The sequence below is a fragment of the Solea solea genome, chromosome 17, assembly GCF_958295425.1.
Source record: "Solea solea chromosome 17, fSolSol10.1, whole genome shotgun sequence".
NCBI lineage: Eukaryota > Metazoa > Chordata > Actinopteri > Pleuronectiformes > Soleidae > Solea > Solea solea.
The window spans coordinates 13,549,873-13,570,071 of record NC_081150.1 but is presented as its reverse complement, the minus strand read 5'-3'; the positions used below and the strand labels follow the sequence as shown (position 1 = coordinate 13,570,071).

Below are 20,199 nucleotides of genomic sequence, written 5' to 3'. Positions count from 1 at the left end.
TCAATTGAGGGCAATATTACCAAATTGCTGGGTGTATTTTCTGCTACTTAAGCTCCCACGGAGGTGGTGAGAGACGTCCGGGTGCACGCAGGTGTGTTCACGTGTTAAAAGAGTGACAATGTTGATTTATAGAGCGAGAAGGCACTACGTGTAATTATCATGTCATAGATTTTTTTTTTTTTGTATGAGCTGAGAAGAAGGTTGGGGGGGGGGGGGGGCGGGGTTCAAAGTATACATAAGTATGCATATGTCCATGTGCTGCATGCTCAGTGTCTGGCTGTCATTCAGGGTTGATTTAGGGTGGATTATGTTAATCCATACCTTCTCCGCGTCTGTGGCTCCAGATGATTTCCAAGTCGTCTTCGGTCTGGAGTGGGGGAAGCGTGGAAGTCCCCTGAAAACGGAGCAACCGCCGGAGCTTAAAGGATCTGTTTCAGTAAAAGAAGACGAGGAGAATCTGTTCTCTTTAATTGATCAGGAGTAACACAATGAAGGATTTGCTCTAAAGGTCCCCCCCTCCCCCACAGTCGGTGGACGAGGCAGGACTTTTAATATACACATTCATTCATTCAGAGCAGGTACAGTAGTCTATGTCATAGCGTTTTATATGAATATGATTATTTTATTTTTCAAGATGCTAGAAACAAAAACAAAATCCCAAGTAGAGGGAACAGGACTGGTGTGTCATGCTTTTTTTTTTTTTTCCTTCCTAAAAGTTTCCCCGCAGTGACTGCCCTTCCTTTGGGGACGCTTACACAATCAGACACACACCCCTAAAGGAATGCTTCTTCCTTTAAAAGAAGAACAAACATTAGTTTTCAGCGATGACTTACTGGCAGTCATTTTTGGAACAGTCGTACCTCCGTCTATTCATTACAACCGTGCAGAATGGAAAATCGCCAGGGGGTGGTATCCTGAGGAAAAGCTACGGTTTGGCGAGATGACATTGTCTGCCAAAAAGGGAAAACATCCTCTCTTCTCCAAGTGTCCTCTGGGTTACACTCACGGTCTGGTAAGATACTTTATACAAAGCCGTGTTTCCGTCTAGGTACGGTTCGGTTTGGTACAGTGCGCCACAGTTTGGGACGGTGAATGCCTCGGTCAGGCTTGCATTTCGGCTGAGAACAGTGCCCTGACTTGGTAGGCGGGGTTTGCTCTGTGCGCGATGGCCTTCGCGTACTAAAAAAGTTGCAAGGATACCTATTGACACCATTTTCTGACAGAACTAGCACTCAGTAGAGGAGGATGTCGAATCCCTTCCATTAGAAAACTATGTTAATATAATACAACTCACCATATGCGCTTAGTTTTTGTAGGTAATTGCACTAGTGGTCTGGCTGGCAACCCCCCCCCCACAGCTTTGAGTGTGTATACCTCTCTTGTTTTATGTGACATAGAGCTGGTTGGGCTGGACATGTTCGACCGTAGCATTTGACTAGCACTGTACGCTGATGACGTGACAGTCTTTGAAGCAAGTGACAGTCTTTGAGTGCGTTCCACAGGTTAACCCCACTGGCTACACTCAAGCAAGAGAAGAACAACCAAATCAGCTTTGTTGTGTTGTTTTAAGTGTTGTGGATATGGAGCGTGAGACTAATGTGGGTGAATTCCCTTCACCAAATCCCCGTCTTAACGGTTCTCCCTTGAACACAAACACCGCCTCTGTTGCTCGCGATTCCTGCATGAACAGAATTATTATCCTTGTCAGTGCAGATAAAGGAGCAGAGGCCTGTGTGGCTAATGCCTGAGCATCTGTTTGATCCTGATAAAAAAAAAAAAAAAAAAAGACCTGCAGCAGATAACAAGCACAGTCACACAGCCACTCTCTCTACCAGCAGCAGGAAGTTATTCATTCATTCCCATAACCGGAGCAAAACCCGCCACTCCCTGCGTATCCTTTTCTGTGGTAGGTGAGAGGAAGAGAAGGAAAATTGATTTAAACAAGACTATCAGCTGATTGATGCCGTCCCTCTGATTAGATCATTACTGTGAAACTTTGGGGGAGGGCTTTGGTGTGACCCAGGGAAGAATTTTGGAGTAGATCCAATGAACATTGCAAGTCCCTCCTCCCTTTCTTCCTCCTGGAATCCCTTTAATTTCTGTTTTTATGGGCACTATACTTGATCAGACTGTTTTCTTTATTGTGCATTTTAAATTCTTTATGCAACGTGCTTATAACTTAACGACAGGTCCTGTCACATGTGTAAAATTGATTGTATTTAAAGCTGCAGTGCGTCACTTTTAAGTGATCCCTGTTCTGTTAAAGATGTTATTATTCTGCCTCTGTGAGGTCTGGCAAGCAAAACTATCAGACCTGAAGGAGGGAGTGTTTGTGTGTAAGGATCATCAGGAAAATTTTAGCTGAGTCATGTCTGGGCTGTTTATTTCTTCTGTTTGGGAGAACAATATTTGTTACACAGTTGGAGAATGATGTCTTTGAAATGACTCAGCACAAATATGCTATTAACAGCTTCATAGTTCATAAATGGTCTGAAATGACCGAAATGTATCGTATCGGTAGATACTCGGGTTTTGGATAGCGGTATTGGACACAAAAAAGTGGTATACAGCAGCAGGGCAGGGGCAGGTGGGTTCAAGAGGCCTTTATCCGGTCAATTTGCTGAACGACGGGGTTTTAGTGAGCAACAGAATTCACCTGTGAATCTTTCCATGGGTACTTTTTTGAGTTTTCGAGCCGAATCCGAACTATTTCGCAGCCGTCTCGCTGGACTGTCGCCGGGCGGCACGAGATCTTACCGTTGCTACACTGAGAAAGTCGTTTAAAAAGTTACTGTTGCTGTTTGGGAGGATGTGATCAGAGCATGTTTTTCTCTGTGGCCCGCAGAAGACCTCTGCCCAGCAGGCCCTGAACCTCGACCCCTCAGCTGTCACCGCAGGGCCCGAGCAGCCTATCAGGTCGCTCCCCGAGGTGGGCCACCGCTAGGCACACCAGTCACCTGACAAGAGGTGAAGCCAATGATTTTCTGCAATGACACGGGAGACCCTCTCGCGCTCACTCCCGCACACACATCATGTCACCTCTGATCCCTGTGTGTACACACCTGAACACCTGATACTGTTGAGTCTGGCTGTCGCTCACATTCGTCTCTTCACCTACGCCATTTTTCCCCTTTGGTCTTTCCCTTTCTCTTTCTTTCTCTCTCTTATTCTCTTCTCTTTTTTTTTTTCTAAGGCCTTAAGGGGCCGGAGAGAAAAATCACCCCTGACAGCTGCTTTTGTGTTCTTGTACTTTTATGAGATATAAACAGGAGGGAGAGGGAGCTGGGTTTGACAAACACACACACACACACACACACTCATAAAAATTACTGTACCTTTATGAACGAGGAAGGTTCAAACAACTAACACACCCGTTCAAACATCCGCTCAAACAACAGCATACTGCACACACACAGTCACACACAGGGAGAGAGAGAGTGGTAAAGGTGAGTGCGACTGAAAGTATCTTGCGCTGCTATATTTAAACCTGAGCTTTAAGTGGGTCTCCGCTTTTTATGTCTATCGCAGCTTTGTCTCAAGCACAAAGTACACAAAAAGCACACACACACACACACACACACATACACTCTCTCCCTCTACCACAAACACACAAGAACATGGTCTGTTTGTGTGTTAATGATTAGGAGAAGGAGCCATTTGCTGGCAATGGGAATGTGGGCAGTGGTTTCCTAAGTGGTGCTATCTGGGTTACAGGGCCAAGGCTGCGAGGTTTCTATCTCTCTCCTCTGCTTCACGTGGAAAAGATGCAAACACTGCAAACTGATAGTTTGACCTTTTAAATAAACAAAATTACAGAGTAAATCAGCCTAAAAGGACCATAAAGTTGAAGCAACACTTCTGTTTTAAATTGTAATAATATGGATTAAGTAGGACTGGGTAATATATCAATATGATATATAAAAAATATACATGGAATCAACGAAATTCCACCAAATAATTTCATTGTTTCTTCATTTAATTTTAAAAAGCCAAAGAAATATTACGTGAAATCAAAGGTAATAACTGTATTTTAAGCATGTAATACAGTAAAAATAACAGTAGATATTTTATTGGAGTATATTAACAGTGTATTGTCACACTCCTTTGAGAGGCAAATTAACGGGATATAGCCTAAAATTAACGGGATATTATTTATAAGTCATATCGCCATGCTTTTAGTTCAAGCTGAGCTTAGAGAAAGTGTGACGGCAAATGTTCAGAGACTGAATTCATCCTGAACAAAAAAAAATAGTTGTGGGTTTTCAGTGTCAACAAATAATAAAACGATTGTTGTGGTTTGTCTTATCCAAATATCTGAAAATCTGAATAATTAAGTCAAGGTTAAGCAAATAGAGTAAAGACTGTCATGGGCTGTTATCTCATGTGGTGACTCATGGACCCAAGTGTTTACTCTTTTGCCTACATTTTAGACTTTGTTTCTTCTATTTCACTTCCTGTGCTTACTAGAAACTGGGTCACGGTGCACGTTACAAGAAAATCCGTCGGAGGTCGTCATCTCCAGAGCTGTGACTTCTGAGTCGACGAGGGAACTGTGAGAAGCGGCCGGCGATAAAAGCCTGCATCTGCCTGCAAGCTCAGCTCTGCACTTGTGCATGTGTGTGTGTGTGTGTGTGTGTGTGTGTGTGTGTGTGTGTGTGAGTGACGGCTGTGTCCGAGCCGAGTGACAGCGACCCGTGTGAGTGTTGAATCGTAGTGACAGTGCTTTGGGGGAGAAGGAGAGGGATGACTCCTGTGGACAAGTGACCTCTGACCCCCAGATGTCAGAACTGAGGCATCCCTGAACAATAGCACGAGCGGACCAAGAGGCCGAGAAGGAAACAAAAAAAAAAAAAGAAAAGCTAACCGGCTTTGGGGTCTTCTCTACCTTCACTGATCCAGTTGTGGAGCCATATCAGTGTGTCCATCTCTGACACTAATGCCGTTCTAATGAGCCCGCTGATAATGCCGGCTTAACCACGGGGATATGAGGGGAGGGGCAAAGTGTCAGGGGTTAATGGGGAGGAGGGAAGAAGGATTTGAGGAACATCAGGATGACCGAGCAAGTGTTGGAACCCAACCACAGGTGTGTGAGTGCGTGTATAACTCACATCACACTTATGTGAGTCCAGTGTGGAAACCCCATTATCAAACAGTGTTTAGTTCACTAAAGCACAGTAAGTCATTTCTGCTCTCAATCAAAACAAATCCAAAAGAAAGACCTAGACCTGGACGTCATAGCAAAGACAGGCGAAGCCGATGTCGTATTTAAAAGACGGCCCGATTCCTATAGATTCAACCAGTGTTGGAAACATTTTGGCTAATCCAAGTACACGACTGAAGAAAATACACAACATTAATCGCATTGTTTAATATGTTAATGCAGAAAAATATGACATATTATACACTAAACTCGCATAAAACTCAGAGGTTTAATGCAGCTGTAATCCTGTTGTTGGCCGTGCACACAAAACGAGATGCGCATCGTAAAATATGAAACGTTAACTTGATTTATACTTGCGGTCTCCAGTGTACTTAGCTGCATTTTACTCCACCGCACCATGTACAGTTAATTAATTATCGCCACTATTGCTATTGCCTTTTTTTTTAATGTGTCACTTGTGAGGCTGCATTTTAACACCATACCCAATAATAATAATAACAGGGTTTACTTTGTCATACAGAGTTACAACAGGAAGATTTACCTTTGCACGTTAGAGAAGAGCCACACTAATCTTGGTTAAATCCCCCCCCCCCCCGTTACGAATAATGTATTGCGTCTTTGCATTGCAAACGCTGAGCACTTAAGTCTGATGATATGATAATGCAGAAAACCCGTGAAACAGATGTGAAACCATAAGCGACATCGTTTCACTACAGGCGACGAATCCCCGCATGAATGACAACTACACAGTCGTGTTTCGCTCTCTCGCACACAGCACAGCGCAGAGCATAGAGAGCATATTGACCAGGCTTTTTTTTTACCATGCCCTACAGGCAAGTTGGTTACGGAATTAACATTAATCACGCGCTGCTAATACAATCTACTGCCTGTAAGAGAATATTTGCCAAACAGTACAACAAACAGTCCGCACTGCCTTCAAATGAGAGACTCTCGTGTTTAAGACTATGGTTGTTGTGGAAAATATGTCCACAACATTTCATCTTTAAGACGTTTTCGTCCAGCTCATTAAAACCTTGCTGCTTACTCACCTCCGAGTGAAGTGTGTGGCCCTGTAGCCGTTAACAGCTCCCGTTGTTTATCCCATCTGCGCGACGCTGATGTAAACAGGCCTATTGAAAGTAATGTGAGCAGAAAATTGACCCAAAACACACTAACAAAACAAACACTGTAAAGCTGCGGCAAAGTGCGAGTTCTCTGTGGTTTTCAACTACTTTTGCAACTTTCAGTCCATTGTTAATGAAATATTTATTAGCGCGGCTTTAAAATAGCCAATAAATAGCTTTGGACATGAGCGCATGCAACCCCTCTACCCATCAAAACACCGAAAAGTAGGTGCTTACTGATGCACTCGTCTGCAATAAACATACAAAATGGCCATAAACACAACTTGGCTAACCACGTTTGGACTAAAGCACCCTGCCCTACAGACTTTAACGCTGCAGAATGACATGCAATGACATTGTGTAAAGGGCCTTTTTCACCTGTCTATCTTGGCCCGTGTGTGCCTAAAGCAAACTCATTGCTCAGCCTGGAATCTGCTCTGTCCACACAGAGCCTCTTTGAGCAGGGAGAGGCTCGCGAAGACAGACCCAAGGCTGGAGTATTGACTCACCGGCCGACAACCTTATCACGGTGAGAACCCGCACACATGATGAATGAGTCTATGGCGCGGCAGATAAGGCGACAGGTAAGCGGAAGGGTCACGGGTATAGAGGGTCGACGCCCCCCCCCCCCCCGCACGCTATTACAGCAATATATAAGCGGAGCATACATATCTTTGTTTCCCTGTGGTTTAGACAGAGGTCAGATATGAGAGACTGGGCGAGAAGGACGCCTCGAGAGGAAGCTCAAACAGGTTAATCTGCCTTTTAAGAGTCTGTTAACCACATACAAGCTGTCAGAAACACGTCCGGGTGCTCGCTACACACCGGCATGTGTGTGAGCCGAGGAAAGACACACAAACACACAAGTGTGTCGGCGCGCAGACACACACACACACACACACACATGCACACATTGAGTTCAAGGGGCCACTGAGTGCAGGGCAGTAGGTGTGAGATTACAGGAGCGGGGCCATCCAAAGGGCCGCCTGCTCCTATCTTTATTTAACCGCTGATTAGACGGACTCTTTGAAGGCCCCTTTAATTGCCGCAGTGATGGGGCTCTTAAAACCTGGAGGCTTTTTTCACCTCTTTTATTGATTCCTCCTCTTATGACACCAATAAAAAAACGCCCACACTCCCGTCGACATTGCTTTCCGTTTCTCCCACTTTGCCTTTTTTGTCCCTCTTCCTGTTGCTCCCTCTGCTGCTCGCGTTCTTGTTTTTTTTTTTATTTTTTTTTTTTAAACCATGTCTCCACTTTTCGTCACGCGTGGTCCGACTTGCCGCCGTCCCGTCTTCCTCCCCATCTCATTCAGGTTTGACAGTCGGCACTGCTTTTGTGCCTCAAGCTAAAAAAAGAAACAACAGCTCGAGCGAAAGGCTCCAGACGAGAAACTTTGGTTTCCTGTTGATTTTTTTTTTCTCTGTGTCATGTTTCACAAACTGTACGTGAGAGGAGACGTGTTCCAACAGCACAGAGGAGAAAAGCGAGCTACAGAAATGTGATGTTGGATTAAGAGATGGAGACATCTGTAGCAGGTATTCAGGTGTTTGATATAATTCTGGTCATCATCTTGGATCCTGTTTCCCACAAAGCAGGCAGCTTTCGCGGTGACGAGCTTGGGAAGAAACCGAACGGGATCCGTGCGTGAACCCATTGGCTGCCTTCAGTTTCATTATCCACAGATTTCTATCAGATGAAGTCACCTCGTTAATTTTTTACAGCCGTTTAAACGGCACCATTGTTTTTCGGACTTACTCTTGTTTTACAGAGCAACAAATGCTCGTAAAAGCAAAAGCAAACACGCCGAGGTGTTGTTGACTGGCAAACGACCACATCAAAATGTGACTGAGTCACATACAACAATAGGTAGAAAATATAACACAGTAGGATCTATTGATTTTTTTCTTGATTTCTTTTCAAAATTAAAGTAAACATCTAAAACTTTTGGACCTGTCAACAATCCAGACTGATAAATGAGTTATTAAGTTGACATAATACCATTGTGATGTTTCTAATAACTCAACATACAGCACATGCTGTACTTTAAGAGACACATGTCCCAATACGATCTTCAAGCATCTTAAATATCAGTTGCTCAGTTTTAAGATGCTGAAGCCAGACAGAACGCAGTATTCCTGTTTGACATGTGACACGATACAGACACCGGAGTGATACTCCGTGATTCTGATAATGAAGGACAACGTTTACAGCAGTCAGACGAGGACTTCTTCACCCTTGACCTCACGTCCTCCTGGTTGTGACCCCAAACAGCCTTCACTAGCTCATTTGACCATGACCTCTGTCACAGCTCAATTCCATGGGCACGGACCTCCCCATTGTGTTGCACTGCTCATTAAAGAGCGTGACACTGGATAACTTTGTTTCCTCATCGATTACCCAATCTGGCATTAAAGCCAATTCCCGTAAAAGCTTTGTGTTTAACGCGTCATTAACTCATTGAGCAAATTTTGTTTATGATGCCTCAATTGGTCTCCGTTGAGCTCCAGTTGCTTTTCGTCTACTGAGAACCGACTGTCTGAAGTCGGTCTGCGGAAGTCTGGAGGCGAATCTAATATGTGTGAAGCAGGAAGGGAGTCGTTTTGTTCCAAAGAATCTGACCTACATGAGTTTAACACACATTCATCATGTCTTTGATTCTCTATTAATCGCAAAAGCCACGGAAAACTTGATGCGACTGACAGCGATGATGGAGCATCTCTAATACGGGCAGATTTGGTCAGATCACACCCCGGCGTCTGAGCTGTAACCTTAGAGGCTCTGTAGCAAAACGACTGGTTCTGATCCCATTACAGACTCATTGATCTTTGTCTGGCTCCTGTTCTGCAACGTCAGCCCGGGGATTGTATCGATTCCAGGTAGAATCAACAGAAGCGCTGACCAGCCATCATCGACTGTCTAGGAGGATAAATACTTTGCTGCTGTGATCCCATCGGGCCGAGAAAAACTCAATAGTGAGAGCCATTTCACAATGAACATTGTAAACAAACACAAATTATATCATCAAGCCATCGCATGGAAGTCAACAATGTATGGCTGCATGCATGCTTGGGGGATTAGACTAACGTGTTTTCACACACTGCATAACACAATGAGGATCAGTTCAGGTGTTACAAGACTGCACAGAAACTTCACCCAAACTGTTTTACTCAAGGCTAGGGCTGGGGACCGACCTTCAATACTTCTGTGGAATAGACTGGTTATCACATTTCCTCTGTACCACCTCATATCAAAAATGTGTTGTCATTCAATATCACGTTTCAGGATCTAAGACACGAGTTAATGGTGTGCAAGAAGTTAGGACCAGAGAAGAAGAAGATGGGGGGCTAACTCCATGGAGAGGGTGGTGCTTGGTTTCATGAATGAAGGAACGTCAAGACGATCTAAAATGCAGAGAATAAATATGAGAATATGTGTTCTACTGCAAGAAGATGACTGGACCAGCTAAAACCTCTGAATTTTACTGTTAGGTGTAAAACTGCTACAGAATCATTCAAGAATCAGTATCAAAATCCAGATATAGATATCCATACTGTATAATTGTTTAATCAATACCAGTCCTGCTTGTGGCCATTATTTTTAACTCCTAAAACCCCCAAGACTTCACCCACTCATTATCTCACTCACTCAAAGCAGATGGCACAACAGCTAAGCTGGGGACTGGCACCCTAAGACAGATCAGACACACTGATTAGGGATATTTAATCAACTCATTTACAGTGCAATCTCTTGCACACCATGAAAACCTCTGATTCCAGAATGCCTCATACATATTCTCCTCTAACCCTGGACAGACGAGGTGATGAAATATAGTGAAAATAGTGTTGGGGATCATTTAAATGTTATCTGTTCTGGTTCTGATACCAACTCGGCTCATCAATTCCAGTTCTTATCTCAAATTGGGTCAAATATTAAATAATGAGTCAAGTCCAATTTCATTTAAGTCATTTAAGTCTTGCAGAACGTGTACCTGTCTGTTGTGCTGATGATGTAGTAATAATAATAATAATAATTATAATAATAAAAATAAAAATCGTAATAAACTTTATATGCATAGCACCTTTCATACAAGGATTGCAGCTCAAAGTGCTTCACAATATGAGGGAAATACAATTTTAAAAGAAAAGAGATGCAAATACAACAATAAAACACAACATAGGGTGGAATAAAAAGGAGCTAGTTGAAGGCTAGAGTAAAAAAGATCAAGTGAAAAATGAAATCTGGCTTCTAGTGTGTTCCAAAGTTTAGGGGCGTAAGTTAACAAAGGCGGCATCAATTTTCTTTCAACTGTCGTGGGGAACCTCCAATAAACCAGCAGCGGACAATCGCAGTGTTCTTTGCGATACATATAGCTAACAAGGGAGTTAGCTATATGTAGCTTGGTCCTAGCCCATGAAGTGCTTTGTATACAAGGAGGAGGACCTTAAAGTCAACTCTAAATGTTACAGGGAGCCAGTGTAGGTGCAGCTAAGACTGGACTAATGCTCTCTCTTCCTGGTTCTGGTTAATAAACGAGCAGCAGAGTTTTGGATGAGCTGAAGTCTGTCAGTGGTTTTCTTTGGGAGGCCAGTAAAAAGTGCGTTACAAGAGTCAAGTCTGCTTGAAATAAAGGCATGTATTCGTTTTTCCCGGGGACCCACTGCCCTGCATGTTGTAGATGTTTTAGGTGCATTGGAAAGAAGTCTCCACTAGTGTACCTGATCTTGATATGTGTCAATATACATCTTTTAGGAAACATTTAATAGATTTGTAATGGGTAGCTGGTTCCTGGCACACGGTAGTCGATTGTACTTCAGTGGATTCCTAACCCTGAGTGGTGATGGGGCAAAAAATGGGTTATGTAAAAGGGTTAGTTGGGGGATGGGGCAAAGGGCAAATAATGAATTCAAGCTTACTGGGGAGACGGAGCTGAAACAGAGGGCGGTTGGGGATGAGGTTGTGCAGCTGAAGCAATGGGTCGATCGTCAAAGTGGTAAGGCAAACAAGATGAATTAAAAAATAAAGCAAGTAGTATTTATGTAGAGTTTTAGGTAGCCCACGGGCGGAGGTGGGGAGTGGGTAACGAGGCTTGCTCGAGTAATCCCTACACTGACCTAGTTTTATAAGGTCAGCTAATGATGTTATGCCAGCTGACTTTTTCAACCCCCATTTACACCCATTCTTAATCCCATCAGCTGACTGCTCCCTGCAACCAGCCCCCGACCAAACCGCTCACCTCAAATGAGTCATGCAATTTACAGCCACTGGCAAATTGAGCGATGTCTGTAGGTTGTCCCGACAACATACCACCCAAGTACATATCTTTTGAAGGGGAAGGTTTCCAGCAGCGGCATGTTTAAATAATAATAACATATATCCGACAACGGCTGCGTTACCAGCAACTCGACCTTGACGGCTTACCAACACTAAACATGACCTTAAAATACTCGCAGGGTGAGACACAACATGACTTTAGCCACTTTTTTTCTTATCCCCAGCTCAGCCAGGTTCAAATCCGAATGGTCTTTTGGCATATCAGGTCGGGCATGCAATGTGGACATTCTTGCAGTGAAGACAAGGAGGATTAGGGAGGTAGAATCTGGGTTAAAGACACTGCACAGTCCATCTGTTGTTTTGATTTTCACCTCCAATGACCACAAGCAACGTAAACCCCCCCCCCCCCCCCCCCCGTTATCCCATTGCCTTAAATCATTCTTCATTTCACCAGCGTAAACAAGGCAGTGTAAATATACTGAAGCAGAGACAGAGGTATATGAGCCGATCATAGCAATAGGAGAGTAAAACACATTCATAGCGATGACAGAGAAGCAATAGTCATAAAGCTTTGGCACAAGCTTTGCTTCCAACATCTCTAAAGGTTATAAGATTCAAAATTTCCCTCAACCCAAGCCCCCCCCCCCCAAAAAAAATAAATAAATAAATGGAATTCATGGCTAACATTTATCTTTTTTCCCCCTTTATCTCCTTTTCTTTCTAGCACAATTGTTGTCTCCCTTTGTGAACCCCTTTGTCTTTATCTGTCCTCGGTGTATCTCAGTCTGTGGCTGTTTCCCAGGCTCCTACAGCTGATAACCCAGCTTAGTGATTTCCACACAAACACACTCAGTCGTGGACACACACTTCTTACCCGGCCACAAGCATGCAAACACACACACACACACACACACACACGTCTGCCTCAACTCTCGTCTGTCTTCACACTCTGGCTTTATAGCTACAAACACAGAGACACCTCTGCAGACTGAAAGCCATGTTTTATTCAGGCCCGAGCCATTTGACTGGCAGTGCTTCACAGTCAAATGTCTCCACCCACACTTCCCAACAACATTTAGCATTTAAAGCAATAATTTAATTACAACCAGATTAGGTAATACTCTCACTACAGATTTGTTTTTTTCTCTCAGTGAACACCCATGACTAATCTTTTTAATCACATTAACTAATAATCAGTGTCAGTATAAACTCATTAACACACCGCGATGTTTGTCCAATCACTTGGTTTATTTATCCGGGCATGTAAACACATCATCTCATTTCATTTTAATTTTGAATTTATGTATGCGCCGTAAAGGTCACGGAATGTTAAGTGGGGTTTCTATAAATAACAAGTGATGGCGGAAAATTTTATATCCATGAACTATGAGCTGAAATAGGGATTTTTTTTTTCTGACAAAAAATAGATGCAAAATATGATATAATTCTGCAATTATTTGATTAAGCGCATTGATAAATTCATACAGATATTGGTTTTTGAGAAAATGATGGACCTACAGTGACTTAAACATCACCTATTTATCACCTTTACGTTTAAAGTCTGACTCATCTGTAAAACAAGGGCCTTTCTGTTCTTGAGCTATATACTGTAAGTCAATTCCCCATTGATTATCTAATTTCGTCACACTCAATCAAGTCGAAAACCATGAACGCTGGATTTAAACAATATCAATGTTAAACAAGCTAATTTGTAAAAGACACACATTCCTATGGAGTCTATGTTTCACCTTTTTAACTCATTTAAGAAAATGATGTCATTTACCAAGTGAAATGCTGGCAAGACACACGTATGTTAAAGGACTTGGAAATGTAATGTATAAATTGCTTGCATCTGTGTGTCGGCAGCGTAAAAACGTGTGTGTGTGTGTGTATGTTCTTGCACAACGGAGCCATGTGGCCCTTTAGTAATGTGGCCCTCCCATGTGTCTGTTCGGGGACCGTGGACCCAACACAGAGGCAATTTTATACCACTGACATAAAAAGGGGAAAGAGGGAGTAAAAAGAAAGGAAGAAAGGATAAATCAAGCCCAAAGAAAGACAAAGGCAACTGGCCAAGGGGGCCCAAAGTGTCATCTTGCCTCCACTTGGGGTGAAAAGAAGGGAGGGGGAAAAAGAAAAAAGGAAGTCTAGAATTTACCAGAGGAAAGTTCTCTTTCTTTTCCTGGACAGCTGAGTGTCTTATTATGGGATTAGATTTAACCAGTGCCCCCCTAGGAATGTGGAACAGAGGGCTGGTGGTAATGGGTGGAAGAGTTTTAGGGGATGATATGGGTCGGGCGCTGAGCTGTAGGGGTGGGCCTGGATGTGGGGTGGGGTGCCGTTTGGTGGTGGTAGAACGGGTCAGGGAGGCAGTGTGCGGGAGGGCTTGGCAGCCTGCCCAGGGTGAGGGGAAGCCGCAGCACTGGGGCCCACATGGATCCTTGCCAACAGTGCAATTACTCCTCATTCTGAACAGCTGGCACATAATGGGTATCCAGGCACTTGTAGTCCTTCGATAGGACATGGAGATCCCAGGTCACTGCCCCTTGCATGTACAACATGGCAACCAGAGATCATCCCACTGAGGTGGGTTTGGGGATGCAATCATGCCAGCAATGCCGATGCACGCGAGTGTCATAATGGATGACCCCGGTTAAAAATAACATTAAAAAAAAGGTTGCTTTGGAAGTGTATTAAGTAGGCGCAAATACAATGCAAGCACAGACACATAAATGCATCAAAGTACAAGGATAGGCCTCGTCTGTGTTTGATCCACAGTAATATGCTAGCAGGCTGAGACCCGCGAGTAGAGTGTGGGGGAATTCTGTGTTTATAAGTTCAGTCTGTTTGAAACTCAGTCCAAGTTTATAATCCACCCACTGTGTGGCGGCTTTGTGCTTTCCCTCAAAGCACTCACACAATGTAAACACAGCGTTTAAAAGGGAGATCTTTTTTTTAATCTACAGTCTAAAACAAAGGGAGCACAGGAAATGGACTCCATCTTGAGGAAGAAAACAAACAGACGGCCTGTCAGTCAAGCTCATATGGCACGGCGATGTCATGAAGGACGAGATGTGGGTACCGAGGAGTCGTGGGGCCCCATGCGCGTTCCCGGGTACCAGCACCAGTAGCTGGGAACACATGGCGAGTGAACGTGCAGTCGTAATGTACGCTACACCCGTTAGCAATACAACTGACATCCTATGTGTGTAGAGTCCTCTTTGTCAGGTGGTAACGATGACGACGATGATTGATGTCTTGTGTGCAGTGATGGAGCAGTGAATCAGCCTGGCTTCTGGGTAGCCTCACCACAACCGCTCCAAGAGTCTTTGTGACTCTCGGAAAGCCTCATCCCCAGTGCCCCCCCCCCCCTCAGAGGTTCACGTACAGGACTCGCGGAGACCATCAAAGAAGATGTGTAGGTTTCGAAGATAATGTCAATACTATTGAGTGTGCACATGTGTACACACACATTACGCCTATGCAACTGTGTGGGGTACAGAACAGATGACAGCCTTATGCCGAAAATTATAAAACACCCAGGCCATCTGATAGAGTTTAACTGGCATGTTCCACTTCACTTAAGGGGCAACAAACAAGAGAATCTCTGTGTGCTGCTAAGTCAACACAGACCCCGGCTCCACATCCCTTTAAATATGATTAAAGATTTGTTTGTACTTTATTTCTGCTCTTAATTTTATCCCCTCTGTAATTTCTCTATCACTACTCCATCGCAGATTTCGTATAGAGTGAACATGTGTTAATCATTCTTGCTTCTTTCACAAATGTTTACCCAGGAAAGAGTTTATTTAGCAAACACACAGGTCAACCATTGAGGAGAATCACTTCAGTACCTGCTTTGTGAAAAGAAAATAAATTGACAGGTAAAGGAAATAATTTCAATTCCCCTGACCACATTTTCTCTGCTTTTTCCCAAGGTTTGACTGAGCGACCTCCCGGTAACAAGTATACCAACTTGTAACCTTTTCCATGGACAAACGACGAAGGACCATAAAAACACTCCCAGGAATTCAATGGGGGAAGTTAAAGGTCCATTTGTGCTTTTGTTGTCCCACCCCCCACCACCTCTCAAGAGCCACATTAGACAAAGATTAGGCAAATTGGCCCAATAACAAATTGTTTGAGATGTTATTTTGAGTTGCTGTGCTTTTGTCTGGAATTGACTGTTGTTGCGGGCGTGAGGTGTTTCACTTAGTGTTGAAAAGAGCGGTGCAGATGTGCACTGCAGTTTGAAAAAGGCGCAATGCCTTTTTAGTGGTGTACCGCATAACTGGCTTTCAACATATAAAATGTGAACCTTCTGTTTTGTTGATCACGCTCTTTTGTTTGACTCATTCTGTATTTCCTTTGTCTTTCTCTTTCAGGCCAGGAACTAAAACTGGCTTGACACAATTACAATTTGAGCCCTATCCATACATTGCCAGCCGGAATTCATTGACAGATTTAACAGCAGATAAAATGGTATCACCGTTTATGTTAGCAAGTAAGTTACAAGACATCCAAGCAATGGAGGGTCAAAGAATAAGTGTTGAAGCTATTGTTATCACTAACAAGTCACAGATCCGCTATGATCCTGTTGTGCAGGTAAGAGCTCTGTTGTGTCGCATTCAATGTCGTTGTTCGTTGTTGTTGCACAGGTACAACGTCACACACCGAATCTTGCTGACATGGCCATCGGGCACAACGCACACCCTGCCCTACCAAGTACAGGCACCTTTGAAATGCAAGCCTGACTGAGGGCTTTACTGTTCCAAACCTTATCTTACCATTTCGAATTGACGTCTATAGCAGTCAATAGCAGCCAATGGCCCGTCTGTCCTGAACGACACAATGATGCATGCACTTAGAGTTTTCCTCCAAAAACTTGCCTCAAGTGCCTTTAATGCCCTTAGCTATAGTCTGACTTTCAATTTTAAAATAGCTGTCTAACCGGTGACATGCGAGGTAGAACTATGACAAACATTTGTTCACTGAGATGAGTAAATGGCAGTGAAGGCTGATTGAGACGCTCCCTAAGGCCCGTCAATCACACAAAATTAGATCTTTATTAAAATCTGCCACTAAACACCACCAACAGATCCAACCCCCAAAAACACCATCAGTCAGGTCGGACGAGAAAAAAAAGGTACTTGTTTACAGTCTGAGTGACACATGGCAGGAGAGCGACGCTGCTTTTTATGAAACGAATCCTTGCCTTCGGCCATAAAGCAGTCAGCGAGAGATGAAATACTTGTTTGGATGTCACTGATAGGGACGCAGGCAGGAGAGCAATGGCCTTAAAAACGTCAGAGTGTGACACGTTCATAACGTTTCATTATTTAATATTTATAACACGTTTTGAACTAATGGTTCTTGGGAGAGTAAAAGAGTTCTATCACCTTATCCGCTGTTGGGGGGAAGAAAAAAAAAAAAAAACCCTAACGCCTTCAGCATTCCTCCTTACATCATTCCAGTGTGGGAAGTTGGCGGTGCAGCGCTGAGGGCTGCGTTTAACGTGCCTATCAGCAGCCACCATACTATCAACATCAGCTTATGACTGACTGTAATGTGATTAGAAGCACACAACATTAAGTCACCGCCTGCCTCGAAGCATAACCATGACTTCCATTGCTCATGGGTAGGATTATGCTAATGTGAGGCAGTTGGTGTGTGTGTGTGTGTGTGTGTGTGTGTGTGTGAGTGTGCAGAGGAGGAAGAGTGAACGAGAGAAAAAGGAAATGATGACCAGTGTTTTAAAAAAAAGGCACTTATTTCCCTCATGTTTTTCTTGTCCAAACACTATTGTTTCTGTCACGCGTCATTGTTTTTCCTCACCTCTGTTTCCCCTTTTTCTTCCCTTCTTCTTGCTTTTCAGACTTTTCCTTCCACATCAGATGACTCGGGGCCCTCGCATCTGCCCTGTTGGCACAAACCCCGTCCGTAGCTGCCAGCAGAGGCTCAGCAGCCTGCTGATGTCAGAATAGCTTTCTTTCATCTAAACCTGCCTCATTCAGCAACTCCGCTCTCTGGCCTGCACTTTGTCCTGAACCCTCTTTTGTGTGTGTGTCTGGGTGTCTACGTGCCTTGTGCGTGCACTTTCTATGAGCGGGGTTTTTTCACCATAGGGTGGTCGTCAGTTAAGACTTACACCTGTTGTTAGCAGAGGAGGAGCGGAGACGTCCCCGGCTGCGTCACACGAGATGAATTCGGAGAGTGCAGCTGCCAGCATGACAGAAACAAGGCTTTATAGTAGAAGCAGAGGCCGGGGTATGGGAATAAACACTGGGTTCGTTTTTCTGCCTATTCTGAATGCAGTTTCTCTAAAACCTTAGATAAGACTTAAAACAGTTCTCCTGTCAAACGAGGCCCAATCAAACTGAAATTTGACAGCGATGCGGATAAAATGAATGAATAAAATTATGAAAATATAAAATAAATATTGACACTCGGCTCGACTCTAAACGGTTTGGTTGGTTTTTCCATTACAATATAGCGCCTACTTAACGTGGGCGGAGTCATCCCTGCAAGGTATGTCAGTGACGGCATGTCAGTGACCGTGTAATGCGGCTGATGCTAAATACACCAGACTCTGTTAAATGTTGAGCTTTTTAGACATTCCCTTGCTAAATGTTGGAGGTTAACGCATCTTTTGAGGATTTTTAAGTCGTTTTAATTGATCTACCGTTCGGTTTGATTCTTGTGTCGGACGTCGCGCTCACAACTCGACCTGTGACGGCACTCAGGCGTCAGCTCGCTTGGAACCTCGCCAGAGCACTAGTAGTAAAAAAAAAGGTTCCAAGTACTATCGCTAATAACTTCCTTTCATGCCCTTGCTATCCCGAGGTCAAGAAATCAACATGTAACATCTCTCCTAAGAGATGGCAGATATTTGCACCGTTTGAGTGACGTTTAACCAAATGATTTATACGACAGTTTACAGTGGAGAGACTGAAAAATAACAAAGATGCAGCATGATAGCCCAGTAATTTCACAGGATTAGTCTGAACCACCAGGATGCCTCGGTATTTGCATAATCAATAATCTTGTAGGATAAAAAAACGCTGAACACTGACAAAGACTTATTTCCATCGTTACAGATAAGCGAGCCTCAAGGACGTGTCTCGTCTTTAAGGTCAGTGGGACTGGTTGATAGGGTTGGTCGATGGGTGCACACACCCCCCCACCCCACCATGCACCAAACAGCTGCTCCTGTTCACATAGATCCTCCCTGGCTTTAGGAGTCAGAAATCAGCATCTAAAACAAAGCCCCGGTGAACTTTAAACACCCAGTGTGACACAAAAAGACTGACCTCGAGAACTGGATAACTAAAGACGGAAAAAAAAAAAAAAAGGCCACCACCCAGAGACATCCACTTTGGGGTCAGCAAGGCCAAGAGCAACACTGGCTCTATGTCTGGGGACATTTATGACGTCTGGGTCCGTGAGTGGTGGTGACTTACAGCACTAATCTCCGGGGTTATTTAACCTCTTGGAGCTTACAACCGCACAGGCTTTGATGTCATATATTGTTATGGCATCTGACCGCATTCCATGGCTCGAAAGACGTGATTAGATTGTGTTGTTTGCGGCACATCTGCGTGTTTGCCAGGCAGAATTAATAATTAATGACTCATTGGCCACAGTTCAGCCTGGGTGTTTTCCCCATTTCTGACCCCAACCCCCCCCCCCCCCCCCGTGGATTCCACATCATAAGAATCTCTGTCAGTCTAGCAGATCGTGATCTATACCGAGTCAAGCTTGATTCCAGAGTCGGGACAGCTTTACTACTCCATTCTACTTTCGCAGACATGCAAGGTTCCCGCTCACACCTGACTATTTCAGGCCAGACAACCTGGAAGTATGAGAGTCCTTGTCACTTCCGTCGCAGGTGACAGGGTGCGTTTCATCACATGTTCAATGTCAACTCCGCCGTCGTGACTGTGCTGCGTGTCTCCCGGCGGTGTGAAGTTTATCACTTCACTGCTGGGCTGTGGTGATCCACAGAGTGGTGGCGCAGAAACAAGGGAACTCATTTTCATTGAGCTCCCCAAGGAAATGTAATTAAATTTCATAATTACTTTGGGGACGTTAACTCTGCCGCCTCGGCCAAAACAATGGGAAATTAGGCTACCGTGTGTGTGTGCGTGTGTGTTGGGAGGTTGTTCATGCGCCTTCATATTTATTTATTTTGTAAGTGACAGCACCTCCACTTCCTTTTCCTCTCATCTTTTTTCCAACCCTCCTCCTCCTCCTCCTCTCTTTGGCCCATAAAGTCACAGACCTTGGGGAGTTTCACTACTTTACCATTTCACTGGTGTTTCATTGCTCCCCATTGTGTGTACACACTGCAGGTCAGGGGTCACAATAGGAGGTCATGGCACAGTGGAAGTGTCCAGACAGCTCACTTTATCGCTTTCTATTGGGGTGGGGGACCCCTTGAGTCTTTACGGGAGGGTTTGGAAAATGATACATATCATTTTGGCATCAAATGGTTCAAGTGCCGTTACAGCGCCAGGAAATTAAGGAGCACTTCCAGAACATAACAATGATATACGAGCATGAACATTCAATATGAGTTTAACTGCGGCAGCAAACGCGACACACACAAAAAAAACCCCCGAGATGAATGAAAAAACACT

General features: G+C 44.1%; 1 long non-coding RNA gene across 1 annotated transcript; it reads left to right on the top strand.

Moving 5' to 3' along the window:
* The first annotated feature begins 14,413 nt into the window (after positions 1-14,413).
* LOC131443264 (uncharacterized) lies at positions 14,414-15,813 on the top strand. Its single transcript, XR_009233594.1, has 3 exons — positions 14,414-14,727; positions 14,829-14,978; positions 15,499-15,813. It is a non-coding gene; the product is annotated as an uncharacterized LOC131443264 (long non-coding RNA).
* The last annotated feature ends 4,386 nt before the right edge of the window (positions 15,814-20,199 follow it).